This window comes from Hypanus sabinus, unplaced genomic scaffold (genome assembly GCF_030144855.1).
Source record: "Hypanus sabinus isolate sHypSab1 unplaced genomic scaffold, sHypSab1.hap1 scaffold_449, whole genome shotgun sequence".
Classification (NCBI taxonomy): domain Eukaryota; kingdom Metazoa; phylum Chordata; class Chondrichthyes; order Myliobatiformes; family Dasyatidae; genus Hypanus; species Hypanus sabinus.
Window position 1 is genome coordinate 204,402 of NW_026781323.1, and position 15,892 is coordinate 220,293.

The following is a 15,892-nucleotide window of genomic DNA, read 5'->3' on the forward strand; positions in this document are numbered from 1 at the left end:
ATGCCCCTCATCACATTCCAGAATCAGACACAAATGGGAGCGTCCCCTCAGGCCAGTTCTTGATGAAGAAGTAGCTGAACCTGAAAGGATTCCTCAGTCCTCTCCGGTCACAGATGAAGAAATGTATGTCTGAAAGTGCCGGATTCGCAGTCCCCGAACAAATATCGTTTTGATCCCGTGAGACCTCAAATAACAGATCGCACTGTCGTGCTGGTTTCTCCTCATGGTTAGCATACCCGCCCGTCACGGAACAGACGGGGTCACATCTCCGCGACGAGGAATTAATTTTGCTGTTTCCATATTAAATGTGATTTCAAACCGGATTTTCATGGGGTAAAAACGATCAGTTCACTGGTGATGTGGAACAGTCCGGTCTGTAGTGTTCCCGGGAAGGGAGAATCTCCCGATAGGTGTTCTGCTTCTTCAGATATCCTCTCAGCGACTCTGTGTAACTGCGCCATTCAGTGACAGAGTCCAATGTTCGCTAAAATATTGCAACATCCACCTCTGCTATACTTTAATTTTTTAGCAAAGGCGAGTCTGATGCTCATTTAAGGACTACGGTTCACCGAGTTAGAGAGGAGGAAGAGAGGGAAACTGACGCCTTGGCCCAGTTCAGGCCGCCGTGCAGAGACAGAGTGAAATTCCCTGCTCCAACTGCGCGCCCGCAGCTCAGGGTGAAAGGTCATCGACCTGAAACGTGAACTCTGATTCCATCTCCGCAGACGCTGTCTGATCTGTGGAATATTTCCGGTAGTTTCAGATTTTACTTCAGTTATTGTCCTGTTCTCTCAGACCCGGGATCGATATGCTCCCCATACGCTCTGGGACACAGTGACCAGTTTCCTCGTAAAATGCCCTTCTTCCTGACCTGCCCAGTTGTGAGGAGTGTGCAGTCCTTGCCGAATCGTTTGCAGATGCGCTATGAATTTATTGGGAATACCATGCGAAGCTTCTAATTTCGACAAAAATTTCTTCCTGACGTTTTCTTTTCATAGTGTCAACGGCAAACTCATGGAAATTATTCACGCAGATTGTGAAAAGCCGGGTCCTAGCACAGATTACTAGTCAACATCTTCCAGCGAAGAAATGGGCCATTTAATCCTTCGTTCACTCCCAATCGCTGAGCGCGTTCGTCTCTTAACCGGAATGTTGGTGGTTCCAGCCCACACAGGGTGTTTGATGATTCAGCAGCTTTTTCGGGGCATTTCATTGACCGCTGGGATAGGCTGTTCTGTCCGGGGGAAGGGCGGCGGAATGGTGTGGGGTGAGGGGACGGAGGGTGATGCTCCATTTCTGCTGCCGTACAGAGTTCAGTGGGGATTAAAATTGTTTTATTCTCGTCACGTACTCAGGTACAATATGTGACAAAATGCTTCTCCTTCAGAGACATCATATCATTACACAGTGCATTGAGAGAGTAAGTAAATCAATAATAAAATGCAGAATAAAGTGCAACAGCGACAGAGAAAGCACAGTGCGGGTAAATAATAAGGTGGCGTGTCATAACGAGGTAGATTTGTGAGGTAAGCGTCCATCTTTTTTCACCAGGAAACCATTCAAACTACCCTTCAGAATGTGGTATGTGCTTTCTTTTTCCGTGATCATTCTGCTGGAGTCTAATTGGATTCATTCCACAAAATTTATCATGGTGACTGGGAAGAGAACTGAACAAGGATCAGGGATGATCGCACTGAATGGTGGTACAGATTCGGGCCGAGTGACTGTGACGTCAGCCATTATCTGGGTTGCACTGCTCAAGTGTCATATGCAGGAAGGATTGGACCTAAACACGTTCACATTTTAAGTGGGGATGTAGCTCAGTTGAAGAGCGCATGCTTCGCATGTATGAGGTCCCGAGTTCAATCCCCGGCATCACTACGCGAGTGAGCATTGAATTTTGAACAACGCCGAAGGTCAAAGGAATCATCAGGTTTGATTTGGCACACTGGTGTTACAACGAATGAGTCTTAACGTGGCTGACCGCTCATTACCGCAAATAAATGAGAGGGTGGACCACCAAAGCCGCCACAGTAAACACAAATAAATTCACCGGTGTGTCCACCTCCCGAGGAGACTGAAGCCAGTGAGACTTTCCCTGCCACTATTCTAACATAGTTTTTATTTTAACATGAGCACTAAACACTGTTATTTTAGATCTCTTATTTTACAAGAGATCTAACCACATTCTAAACCGTCTGGTACGAGAATGGCAAGGCATCTGACTGCAAAAGGATAGATATTTTCACCAGTGATTTGCGGTCCTTTCAGACCTGACGGAACTCTGACCTTCATTCGATCATATGGACGGATTGGCAGGTGAACGCGACTCGGGATTGGTAAAATAAATCTAGGAGTGGGTGTCTACTCCGCTGCATCTCAGACTGCCGTCGCTGCTCGTTACGGTGAAGACTGACCAAAGAAACATAGACAAAGTGGAGGAGAATTTCAGCGGGCCAGGCGGCATCCCCGCCGGAAACATCGACTGTTTACTCCTCCCCATAGATGCTGTCTGACCTGGTGATTTGCTCCGGCATCCTGTGTTCTGGATTTACAGCATCTGCAGAATCTCCTGTGTTTATAACCTAAATAACAGCCGCAGACAAAGAGAAGGAAGGCGAGGAGACACAGTGGGAGAGAACCAGTGTGTCTGACTGCGGGGCCGCAGCAATAGGGTCAGAATGATAATGGATAACACATCCGTTGCTGAAATGTCGAGAACGAGATATCCTGCTGGGTCGGAGCACAGAGACCGGATAATAACCGGATGGGGTAGAAAGCGATGAAGAGGGGAAGGAGGACGGGGAGGAAAGTAAAAGCGTAAGAGAGACACGAGGGATATTGGGCAGGGAAAATTATCCAACGAACAAAACAATAGATAATCGGGGGAAAGCGGCAAAATTTACAAATAAAAAGACAGGAGAAGAACAGAGATATTTACCTATCAGCAGAATGGCGCGGCGGGAATGTACGGGGCTCGTTATCCAGAAGGTGGCAGATCCAAACCATCATCTGCTATTCTTCAGCAGAATATTTTACCGCAAATCGCCGTCACCTCACCGTGGACACAACACACATTTCACTAAAAAATAAAAACTGGTCCTTCCAAAGTAAGTTTCCGTCCACTCACTATAGCATTTCCTGAGATTCGCTGAGAATTTAGCGGGTTAAACGACAATTCCTGTCGTGCTCAGCGATTGCCCAACACATCTTGTTCTCCGCTGCATAAACCTGTGTCTGGTATTGAACTGACTGAACAAAGAATACTGGAAACACTCAGCATCTCAAGAACATTTGTGAGTGATGAAGCGGGATTAACCTTTCTGATCGTGACAATGGTGAGAGAAGAAGATAGCTTTCAGTTTCAAAGAAAGTGACGTTGGGTGGGAAGAGAAAAGGAGAGTCATCTCTGATAGTGCGAGACCAGTACACGATGTCGGTAAGACAATCGGAAAGAGAAACACTGGTCCAAAATGGCAGACGAACGACGGGCAGAAATGTTTATTTCGCAGAGAAGGAAGTAATGCGGCTGAGTGATTCCAGGCCGAGACGTTTGTGAGACAAGTGCGGAAAAACAGGTACAACACACGGCGATCGCCGGGAATCGAATCCGGGTGAGCTGCTTGAAAGGCAGCTATTCTCAACCCTATACCACTATCGCTCCATGTGACTTCACGGACCCCGAGCTGCTCTCTGTCGGATCAATCCTCACACTGCAGTAGGTTTTATTGCGGCCAGTTGACATCGCCAGCCTCAAACAGAGGGAGTTATACAACAACCAACGAGTATTCACCAGCGATCGGACTGAGTGAGGGCCGAACGCTCAGAGAGTCGGGAGAGCTGCAAATGCTGCCTGCCTCACACATCAGCCAATGATAAAACAAATCCTGATCGTGAATGTTCTTTAGAAAAGCCGATGTATGTGTACCAGGGTGATTGATAAGTTCGTGGCCTACAGCAGAAGGAGATGAGTTGTACAGCTTTCGTGACATGCACAAGTAAGACAATTCTTTGAGTGATTATTCAGTATGTTTGAATTTAATAACTCATCAGGGGTGATTGACGTTAGTGGCTTAAGGTAGGAAATGAATTATTAACTCTCGTTTCGTGCGCAAGAAGGCCATCACATTGAGTGATTATGCAGAAAGTTTGAAGTTAATAACATCCTCTTCCTACGTCGGCCACGAATTTATCAATCACCCGATGAGCTATTATCTTGAAACTTTCTGAACAATCACTCAGAGAGTTGAACAGCGTGTGCATGCAGCGAGAGCTGTGTAACTCATCATCTACATGAGGCCACGAACTTATCAATCACCATTGCTTTGGACGCTTTCTGGAGGTCCAAGATCCGTATGCTCCACGACCTCTGGATTAAAGATGTAAATGTAGGAGGGGACTATGTTGAAAAATAATTGTGTTAGATTTTTAAAAACTGACTCTTTCTACCTTAGGGCACGAACGTATCAATCACCTCTTGGTAGGTGATCGATAGGTTCGTGCCCTAAGGTTGAAGGAGTCAGTTAGGAATAAATAAAATAATAACCAACAACCACTTTGCAGGATTATAATGAAATTCTCTTCTTAGTCGCTAGAAGATTGGGGAGCAGTTCTGCCGATAAATCCCACAGAAATGTCGTGTAGATAGGGTTACAACGATCGAACATTTCAACTTCTGCAATATAACCAGATCTTTTTTTTTTTGTGCAAGATAAGAAATGGAATTTCTGAAGTGCATCCGGGACAGTATTTTTGTTCCAGGCCATCGATAGTCCTACTAGTGTTGGCAATGGAACTAGGTAAGAAATTTACTCTGTAACTTGGTAAGTAATCAAAACTCGCACTTTACTGTCTCTGCATAAATGGCAACGTAACTATGTCAACACCGGGCCAATAACTGTTCACTCTGCACCAATACTCACTCAGACTACTTTTCCCAACTATCTCACCAAGTTAACGCAGCTCAGTTGGCGACGTGACCGATCCTTCCTTCTCCCAGTCACTGACTTGGGGGATCTTCCTTGCGATGGTGGGTTTCAGGAAAGAGTTAACGCTGCTAGCACATTCGAAGTTTCCACGTCTATATTCATATTTTCCAATTCAATTGTCCCATTCGAGAGTCATTGGCCGTAGGTCATCTGATTGGCTTGAATTCTCCCTTTTGTTAGCTCTGCTCCAGGCCAGCATCCATTTATTTCCCTCTTCCCATTAAGCGTGAATTAGTAATTTATGGCTCTTTGTCCCCCTTTAGAAACCAGTTTAAATAACTCCAGACACACCAACATTCACCACCAACACCAACATTCACACATTTGCATGTAATATTATATCAAAAACACCTCGCAAATAACTTCGAATTTGGAAAATATCTCTTAACCCACAAATCACCTGAAGCAACTTAGTGTTTGCTTTAAAACACAGAAATCTTCCTCTCACAAAATGGAAAATGTAAAGCGTTTCCACAAAATGACATCTTCATTTCCAAGCACATGGCTGGTACCAAGACACTTGATCTGTCTACTTGCACTGTCCTTGAGCCATTCGAGTTCGATGTTATCTTACATATTTTAAATCCTCCGTGGCCAACATCTCCTCTTTTTCGATCCACAGAAAATCCTGGGAATCACATTACTGTTAATATGTTTCAGTGAATAAGGCACAAAAGGAACAACAGCATTCATGACGATATCAAAAATACAGATCAGGATTTAAAAATATCCGAACAAAAACATGAAGAAACGTGATAAGTGTACCCTATTACATACCATACTGTATATCGGTTATTTAACAGGAACTAGTATTGTTGGTATTTGGAGTTTAGGAAAAAACGGTACATGGATCTTAGAAAAATAGAGGCCTCTGCGTAAACCTCGGTACTTTCTGAAGTAAGTACCTGTTCAGTGCAACATGCGGGCCGAAGGAACTTTGCTGTGCTGTAAGTTTGATATTTTTCTATATTGAAACGGAATTTAACTGTATGATATCAAACAGAATCAGCAAAAATATATGTGTAAAGGCACAGTGCTTGCAAACACTGAAGTTAGTAAAGTTGCCCTACAAACACAGACTGGGGAAAATACCATGGGTAGCCACTAGAACAAAGAGCAAAGCAATGACAACATGTGAAGTAATACACATCGAAGGACGTAAATTAAGATTTGAACCCCAGTTCCAAACTTTATTCCAAAAGGGATGGATTCTGCAAAACATCCTTGGCTAAACCGATGTGATATCTAATAGTCTTTGATGACACATCCCACTGTTTAACTTGGTAAATAACTCTCTCTCACTCTACCGTAATATAAATTATAGGGGGAAGAACACTGGAACACTTGTAGTCGTGGCCGAGTGGTTAAGGCGATGGACTAGAAATCCATTGGGGTTTCCCCACGCAGGTTCGAATCCTGCCGACTACGTGTTTATGATTTTTACGGTTTTGATTCCCTGATCCCTCCCACGGATAGAGATTGTAAAAAAAAACAGTCGAAACACCGATCTCTGTTCCCGTCTGCAAAACCAGTAAGATCCCCTGTGTTCAGGTGGCCTCTGTTCGGCTGTTATACGAAATGTTGGTGGTTCCAACCAATCCAGAGGCGCTGTTGATCCTGTGGCCTTTCCTGTCCGTTTTGTGCGCTCCGTGCTGTCCCTAATACAGTCATTAACAAAGACATATATTTCCACATACAGAAAACAGAACACTACCACGACCTGTCTTGCTTACATTCATGTTGCAATAGACTGAATATCTTGCACATGGACGATCAAACCAGCAGACACTCTGACAGGGCACCAATGTATTTCATGTTTAAATTTATGTTATCGCCACTTGAACCAGAGGGATAAATTCACTCAACTTCACTCACACCAACACTAAATGTTTCCACAACTGACTTTCAAACTGGACATTTCATGCAGTCGACATTTTTGCTTTGTTATTATTATTATGACTTTCTCAGCTCAAGCTGGTAAAACCTGAAGTCCGGGCGGACTGTCGCACACTCATTCCTCAATGCCTACGGACTGCCGACAATTGTAGTGGCGTATAGTATAGTGGCTTTCAGGAGATGTACAGAAATATTGGTTTGCTGTCCTAACTGTTTAATAGTATTGTGCAGTGACTATGAAATTATAGTCATCGTTGATATTACCATTGGGACAATCTACACACTGTTCATGCTCGATAGTCTTTCAAATTCAACATATTTAAGGTGCTTTTTACTTGTTAATTGTTGTACGTTATGCATGTTTGCAATGACTATATCGATTATGTACGTTGTTACTGTTCTTTCATCTTGTAAATATCCAGAGGGTTATTATGGATTGTCCTGTCTGTAATAATGGATCAAACAAAAATTTATCTGTAGGATTCTAAATCTAAACTAGAACAGGTTTGTATTTATAGTAAGGTGTTGTGTCTTTTATGAGTTTGTATTTTAAAGCAAGATTTTGGTGACTGATTTTGGTCCCTGTGTAAGTAATCAGATTGGGTTAAACTGTTGCTCAATCCTGTAATGTGTTGGATTATTCATTTTCGGCATTTATCGTCATTAATTTGTAGGACGTTTATTATGTATTTCTAATATTTTTTCTGTTAACTACCTGGCCACAAGGTACCCCTCTGTTTCTGGGAAGACGTCAGCAACTCTGAGCCAAGCGTTCCACGTTTACTTCTTCACATCTTGCCTGCTCAGAACATGTGGATATTTTCCATGGAGGGATGCTCCCCCATTAGTTAACTTTATATTAATATTATTTTTATTTTACGATTTAGTATCTTCAAAGTCTGTTATGTTTTTTTGCATTCATTGTCTGTCTTGTGTGCACTCTTTCATTGATTATGTTCTGTTTCTTTGCACTTACTGTAAATCCCTGCAAGGAAATGCATCTAATGGTAGCATATCTGTGCTTTGGTAATGAATTGACCTTGAACTTGGAAGTGTTGTGCGCTGCTACACAGTACCCAGACCCGCGGTGCCCTCTAGTGGCCGGTGGCTGCCTCACGGATCTCACTGCGAATCTCCGGGTCGCTTTGTGAACCCAGGAACCGGGATGTTTCACTTGTTGTTCACATTAAAGTGCATGTTAAATAAAGCGACAACTTGCTGCTCCACTGCGAAGTTCACGCAGATCGGTCACAATTCATTCGTCACCGCTGAGAAAGAGAGAAAATGAGGTATTTTTCATTTTCAGACAAGGTGGGCGAACGTAATCGGGGAAAGGAAAAGCCACGGATCTGCTGAGACCAACTGAATGATTGGCACTGTTATAATCGGGACTTTTATTTCTGTGTTATATGAACAACAAAACTGCGGGAAACGTCCAGCACGGCGGACTATGGTAATGAAAGAAGGGGGGAAAACTGAGTCAAAAATCGGTTGGGCGATGGGTGAAGATGGGTATTTTTGGGCACAAAGATCAGAGACACAGTGAGAAGCTACCTCCCCGCTGTTCCATCACAACCTCCCGGGTACGGACAGAGAATGATTTTCCGTCCACACTCTGTCAACACAGACCCCGGGATCAAAAATAGTTCCCTCCGCACTTTCCGATGACACAATCCCAGGGTCAGCTACACTGTAAAGCTCCCTCCACTCCGTCTCAGACACACTCCCGGGGTGAGACAGAGAGTCCCATCATAGAACATAGAATAGTCCAGCACATTACATCCCTCTAATATCCCCATTGAACTTCCCTACCCTTAACTTAAAGGCATGTCCTCTTGTACTGAGCAGCGATGCCCAGGGGAAGAGGCGCTGGCTGTCTACTCTGTCTATTCCTCTTAATACCTGATACACCTCTATCATGTCTCCTCTCATCCTCCTTCTCTCCAAAGAGTAAATCCCTAGCTCCCTTAATCTCTAATCATAATGCCTACTCTCTCAACCAGGGAGCATTCTGGGAAATCTCCTCTGTACCCTTTCCAATGCTTCCACACCCTTCCTATAGTGAGGCGACCAGAATTGGACACGGTACTCCAAAGGCAACACGAGTGAATTGCGGATTCTGGAAATAAATAAAAACACAACATGCTGGCAGAAGTCAGCAGGCCAGACAGTATCTGTGGTTTCAGCAGGAAACGTCGTTACTACCTTCTCCCATAAATGCTGACTGGCCTGATGAGTTCTGCCAGCATTTTATGTTTTTACAGTGCTCTAAGTGTGGCCAAACCAGAGTTTTATAGAACTACATCATTACATCATGTCTCTTAAACTCTGTCCCTCGACTTATGAAAGCTAACACCCCATAAGCATTCTTAACTACCCTATCAACCTGAGAGGCAACTTTCAGGGATCTGTGGGCATGTACTCCCAGATCCCTCTTCTCCTCCACACTACTAAGTATCCTACCATTTACTTTGTACTCTGTCTTGGAGTTTGTCCTTCCAAAGTGTACAACCTCAAACTTCTCCGCTTTGAATTTCATCTGCCACTTCTCAGTCCACTTCTGCCTCAATGTCTCTCTTCAATCTTCCGCAATCCGCTACACTATCTGCAACGCCACCAACCTTTGTGTCGTCTGCAAACTTGCCAACTCACCCTTCTACCCCCACATCGAGATCGTTAGCAAGACTCACGAAAAGCAGAGGTCCGAGAACAGATCCTTGTGGGACACTACTAGTCACAACCCTCCAATCTAAAAGTACACCCACCACCACAACCCTCATTGGCTTCCACATGCAAGCCAATTCTGAATCCACCTGGCCAAACCTCCCCGGATCCTGTGCATTCTGACTTACTGAATGAGCCTACCATGTGGAACCTTGTCAAAAGCCTTACTAAAATCCATGTTGATCACATCCACTGCACTACCTTCATCTATATGTCTGGTCCCCTCCTCAAAGAACTCTATCGGGCTTGGTAGGCACGATCTGCCCTTCACAGAGCCATGTTGACTGTCCCTGATCAGACCATGATTCTCTAAATGCCCATAGATCCTTTCTCTAAGAATGTTTTCCAACAGCTTTCTCACCACAGACGTAAGGCTCACTGGGTTATAATTACCCGGACTATCCTTACTACCTTTTTAAACAACGGGACAACAGTCGCCTCCCTCCAATCGTCCAGTACCATTCCTGTGGACAACAAGGACTTAAAGATGCTAGCGAGTGGCTCAGAAATCTCTACCCTCGCCTCGTGGAGCTGTCTGTAGAATATTCTGTTAGGCCCCAGGGACTTATCCGTCCTAATTTATTTTAACAACTCCAACACCTCCTCTCCCTTAGTATCAACATGCTCCAGAGCATCAAACTCACTGAGATTGTCCTCACCGCCATCAATTTCCCTCTCATTAGTGAATACCGAAGAGGAGTATTCATTGAGGACTTCGCTCAGTTTCTCAGCCACCAGGCATATCTTCCCGCTTTTATCTATTATCGGTCGTACCTTTACACCTGTCATCCTTTTGTTCTTCACATAATGGAATAATGCCTTTATGTTTTCCTATACCCCACTCGCCAAGGCCTTCTCCGCCCCTTCTTTATCTCTTTCTTGCTACCTTATATTCCTCAACAGACTCATCTGATCCTTGTTTCCTAAACCTCATGTATGCTGCCTTTCTCCACCTGGCTAGATTTTCCACTTCACCTGTCACCCATTGTTCCTTTAGCTTACCATTCTTTATTTTCCTCACCGGGACAAATTTATCCCTAACTTCCTGCAAAAGATCCTTAAACATCGACCACATGCCCATAGTACATTTCCTTGCGAAAACATCATCCCAATTCACATCCACGTTTCAATCACGTAGCCTCATAATTTGCCCGTTCCCAATTAAAAAAAATCCTGTCCACTCTGATTCTGTCCTTTTCCATGATACTGCTAAAGGCCATTTAGCGGTGATCACTGTCCCCCAGATGCTCACCCATTGACTGATCTGTGACCTGACCTGGTTCGTTACCTAACACTAGATCTAGTATGGCATTTACCCTAGTCGGCCTGTCAACATACTGTGACAGGAATCCATCCTGTACACATTCAACAGACTCTGCCCCATCTAAACCTTCGGAACTAATCAAGTGTCAATCAATATTAGGGAAGTTAAAATCACCCATGATAACAACCCTGTTATTTTTGCACCTTTCCAAAATTTGCCTCCCAATCTGTTCCTCGGTATATCTGCTGCTTCCAGGGGGCCTATAGAATACCTCCTGTAGAGTAAACGCTCCCTTCATGTTCCTGACTTCTACCCATCCAGTCTCAAAAGAGGATCCTGCTACATTATCCACACTTTCTGCAGCTGTAATAGTATCCCTGACTGGTAATGCCACCCCTCCTCCCCTTTTACCCCCTCCCTATCCATTTTAAAGGGATAGATCATGCAGTTCTGGTTTCAGATACAGAGTGGAGCTCACAGCACCGCGTCCCATCATACACTGCCGTGGTCCGACACAGAATGATGCTCTCTCCACATCATCCCAACGCACACTTCCCGGGTCAGAAACGGAGTGAAGCTCCCTCCGCTTTTGTTGTTATCAGCCAACATTGCCTGTATGGAAATTGAAGTATCCCCTCCTCAATGTTTTTTTTTTCCATTTAGAGTAATATGATGGATTTCGACAACATATCACAACTTTCAACTCTGCTGCAAAATAATTATCTCTTAGAGAATGTAGGCCCCATCCCCCGATTTACTACGAACTCAATACCTTTTTGAGACGAACTTTAGTCCTTCTACCTTGCAAAATAGACCTTGATAACATTTTTTTCCATTCATTTAATTGATTTTGATTAATCTCTATTGGTAGGATCTGAAAGACATATTCTTGTCTGGGCAGTATATTCATCTTAACAGATTCAATGATTAAACTGAGACTAACAATCAAAATCGCTTCCATCTTGTTATATCTTCCTTAATTTATATATATATATATAGGCTGATAATTCCATTCTGATAATTCCATCAATTTAAATAAAGAGTATGTTAGTTGCCCGAGATAGATCAAGATGGCATCCACGTAACAAGCCAATTTCTACTCCTTTCATCCAATAGTAATTCCCCTAATATCTTCATTTTGTTGATGTATTGAGCTAATGGTTCCAGATATAATGTGAAGCTTTGCGGTGACCATGCATAACCTTCCCTTGTAGCTCTTTCTATGGTAAGACTATTTGATAAATATCGATTTTTAATCCTAGCAGTTGGGTTGTCATATAATGCCTGTATAGTTGTAATAATTGTGTCATTGAAAACAAATCTATACAAAACTCCTTAAAGAAAATTCCAATTAACCGAATCAAATGCGTTTTCAGCGTCCATGATTATCACAATTGATTCGATTTCAGTGTTTTTTTTGTTTATGATCCATAATGTGAAATGTGTTTCGAATATTGTCTTGTGTCCAGCGCTGTTGAAAAAAAAAACTGTCTGATCGTCATGTGTCAGTATCGGTAGAAACTCTTCTAATCGTTTGGTCATGATGTAGGTAAATATTCTATGATCTCCATTAAGAACGGATATTAATGTAAATGACCCGCATTCTATTTTATCCTTCCGGTAAAGCTGAGATTATCGCTTCCTTCCAACTGAGTGGAATCTGTGCCTTTTTAGAGCCCAGTTCAGTTTGGGGAGTAAGGCGGGAATTAACTCATTTTCAAATACCTTGTACCACTCTGCCGTATACCCATCTGATCCTGGTGACTTGGTTAATTTAAGCCTACTAATTGCTGCTTTTAATTCAACTTCAGTTATGTCATCAGTTATGTCATCGGTTATTGTTCTATTTTGCTCTTCGCTTAAAGTGGTTAACTCCAGAGAAGTCAGAAAGGTGTCAATTTGTGTTATCCTTCCCCTTGGAACTTATAGAGTTTCGCAAAGCAGTTCAAAAGCTTCTTGAATTTCACTTCGATTGTTTTTAATCATTTTTGTTCATGAATCCCTAATACTATGGTTTGTATATTCTAATATCCTTTTATTATGTTTCCATGCCAGTACTTTCATAGAATTAGATCCATTTTCATAATCTCACTGGTACAGGAACATGATATTTTTCTTGATTTCCTGCGTAGCCAAACTATTAATATATATATTTTTTCAGTTTCCTCTAATGTATCCTGTGCCAAATTCACTTCGTGTTTTTTTCTAGCTCCTTCAGCACAATATGCAAATTCTCTAATAATTTAATCCTTTTTTTTCTTATATGAAGATATCGCTATAATTTTCCCTCTTAAATCAGCCTTCAGAGTAATCCATAGAAGGGGAGGTTAAACCTTTCCATTATCACTGAATTCTAAGAAAAGACCAATTTATTTTTTAATTTGTTCCTTAAAATAGAGATCATTAAGTAGAGTTGAATTTAGTTTACAAATAGTATTCTTTACTTGTAGGTCAAAATCAAAAGATAAATATAGAGGTGCATGGTCACTTACATCTATTGTCCCAGATCCTCAGTTGTTTATTTTGTCTTTGTCTTTTCCAAATGTTATGTAATTGTCTATTCTTCTACATACAGAATGGTTTGCAGAATAATGAGGATAATCCCGTCTGTTGTGGGAAAAGTTCCCTGCATATAAAAATTAGACCAAAATCCTTAAAATGTGTATTAACTTTCTTATGTAAAGATTTTAGACAACAGACAATAGACAATAGGTGCAAAAGTAGGCCATTCGGCCCTTCGAGACTGCACCGCCATTTAGAGATCATGGATGTTCAATTCCTATCAATACCCGGTTCCTGCCTTGTCCCCATATCCCTTGATTCCACTATCCATAAGATACCTATCTAGCTCCTTCTTGAAAGCATCCAGAGAATTGGCCTCCACGACCTTCCGAGGCAGTGGATTCTAGACCCCCACAACTCTCTGGGAGAAGAGGTTTTTCCTTAACTCTGTCCCAAATGACCTACCCCTTATTCCCAAACCATGCCTTCTGGTACTGGACCCCCCCAGCATCTGGAACGTATTTCCTGCCTCTATCTTGTCCAATCCCGCAATAATCTTATATGTTTCAATCAGATCCCCTCTCAATCTCCTTAATTCCAGCGTGTACAAGCCCAGTCTCTCTAACCTCTCTGCGTAAGACAGTCCAGACATCCCAGAAATTAACCTCGTGAATCTACGCTGCACTTCCTCTACAGCCAGGATGTCTTCCTTAATCCTGGAGACCAAAACTGTACACAATACTCCAGGTGTGGCCTCATCAGGGCTCTGTACAAATGCAAGAGGATTTCCCTGCTCTTGTACTCAATTCCCTTTGTAATAAAGGCCAACATTCCATTAGCCTTCTTCACTGCCTGCTGCACATGTTCATTCACCTTGACTGACTGATGAACAAGGACTCCGAAATCTCTTTGTATTACTCCCTTACCCAACTCTATACCGTTCAGATAATAATCTGCCTTCCTGTTCTTACTCCCAAGATGGATAACCTCAAACTAATTTACATTATACCCCATCTGCCAAATATCTGCCCACTCACCCAGCCTATCCAAGTCACCCTGACTTCTCCAAACATCCTCATCACATGTCACACTGCCACCCAGCTTAGTATCATCAGCAAATTTTCTGATGTTATTTTCTATGCCTTCATCCAAATCGTTAACGTAAATGGTAAACAGCTGTGGTCCCAATACCGAGCCCTCTGGCACCCCACTAGTCACCACCTGCCAATCCGAGAAACACCCATTCACCGCTACCATTTGCTTTCTATCTGCCAAACAGTTTTCTGTCCATCTCAATGCCTTCCCCGCGATGCCCTGAGCTTTGATTTTACCCACCAATCTTCTATGTGGGACCTTATCAAATTTCTTATCTGAAATCGAGGTACACTACATCCACTGGATCGCCCCCGTCTAACTTCCTGGTTACATCCTCGAAAAACTCCAACAGATTAGTCAAGCATGATTTACCCTTGGTAAATCCATGCTGGCTCGGCCCAATGCTATCACAGCTACCTAGATGTCAGGCTGACAGGTCGATAGTTCTCTGTTTTCTCCCTCCCTACTTTCTTAAAAAGTGGGATAACATTAGCCATTCTCCAATCCTCAGGAACTGACCCTGAATCTAAGGAACATTGGAAATGATTACAAATGCATCCGCAATTTCCAGAGCCAGCTCCTTTAGTACCCTCGGATGCAGACCATCTGGACCTGGGGATTTGTCAGCCTTCAGTCCCATCAGTCTTCTCATCACCGTTTCCTTCCGAATGGTAATCTGTTTCATTTCCTCTGTTACCCTATGTCCTTGGCCCATCCATACATCTGGGAGATTGCTTGTGTCTTCCTTAGTGAAAACAGATCTAAAGTACTCATTAAATTCTTCTGCCATTTCTCTGTTTCCCATAACAATTTCACCGAATTCATTATTCAAGGGCCAACATTGTTCTTAACTATCTTCTTTCTCTTCACATACCTAAAAAAGCTTTTGCTATCTTCCTTTATATTCCTAGCTACCTTGCGTTCGTACCTCATTTTTTCTCCCCGTATTGTCTTTTTAGTTAAGTTCTGCTGTTCCTTAAGAACTTCCCAGTCATCTGTCCCACTCACCTTAGCTCTGTCATATTTCCTTTTTTTAATGTTATGCAGACTCTGTCTTCCTTTGTCAACCACTGAGGCCCCTTACCCCCCTTTGAATCCTTCCTTCTCTGGGGGATGAACTGATTTTGCACCTCGTGCATTATTCCCAAGAATACCTGCCATTGCTGTCCCACTGTCTTTTCTGCTAGGCTATACGTCCAGTCAACTTTGGCCAGCGCCTCTCTCATGGCTTCATAGTTTCCCCTGTTCATCTGCAACACTGACACCTCCGAGCTGGCCTTATCCTTCTTAAATTGCAGATAAAAACTTATCCCCCCTTGCAAAGGACTGAATCTCATTCCTCACCAACAGGGCCACCCAAGCCCCTCTGCCCACATTTCTGTCCCTACGATAGCATGTATACCCTTGTACATTCATTTCCCAG

General features: G+C 43.0%; 1 non-coding gene across 1 annotated transcript; it reads left to right on the top strand.

The window, feature by feature from the left end:
• The first annotated feature begins 6,334 nt into the window (after positions 1-6,334).
• trnas-aga (transfer RNA serine (anticodon AGA)) lies at positions 6,335-6,416 on the top strand. The gene has a single exon. It is a non-coding gene; the product is annotated as a tRNA-Ser (tRNA).
• The last annotated feature ends 9,476 nt before the right edge of the window (positions 6,417-15,892 follow it).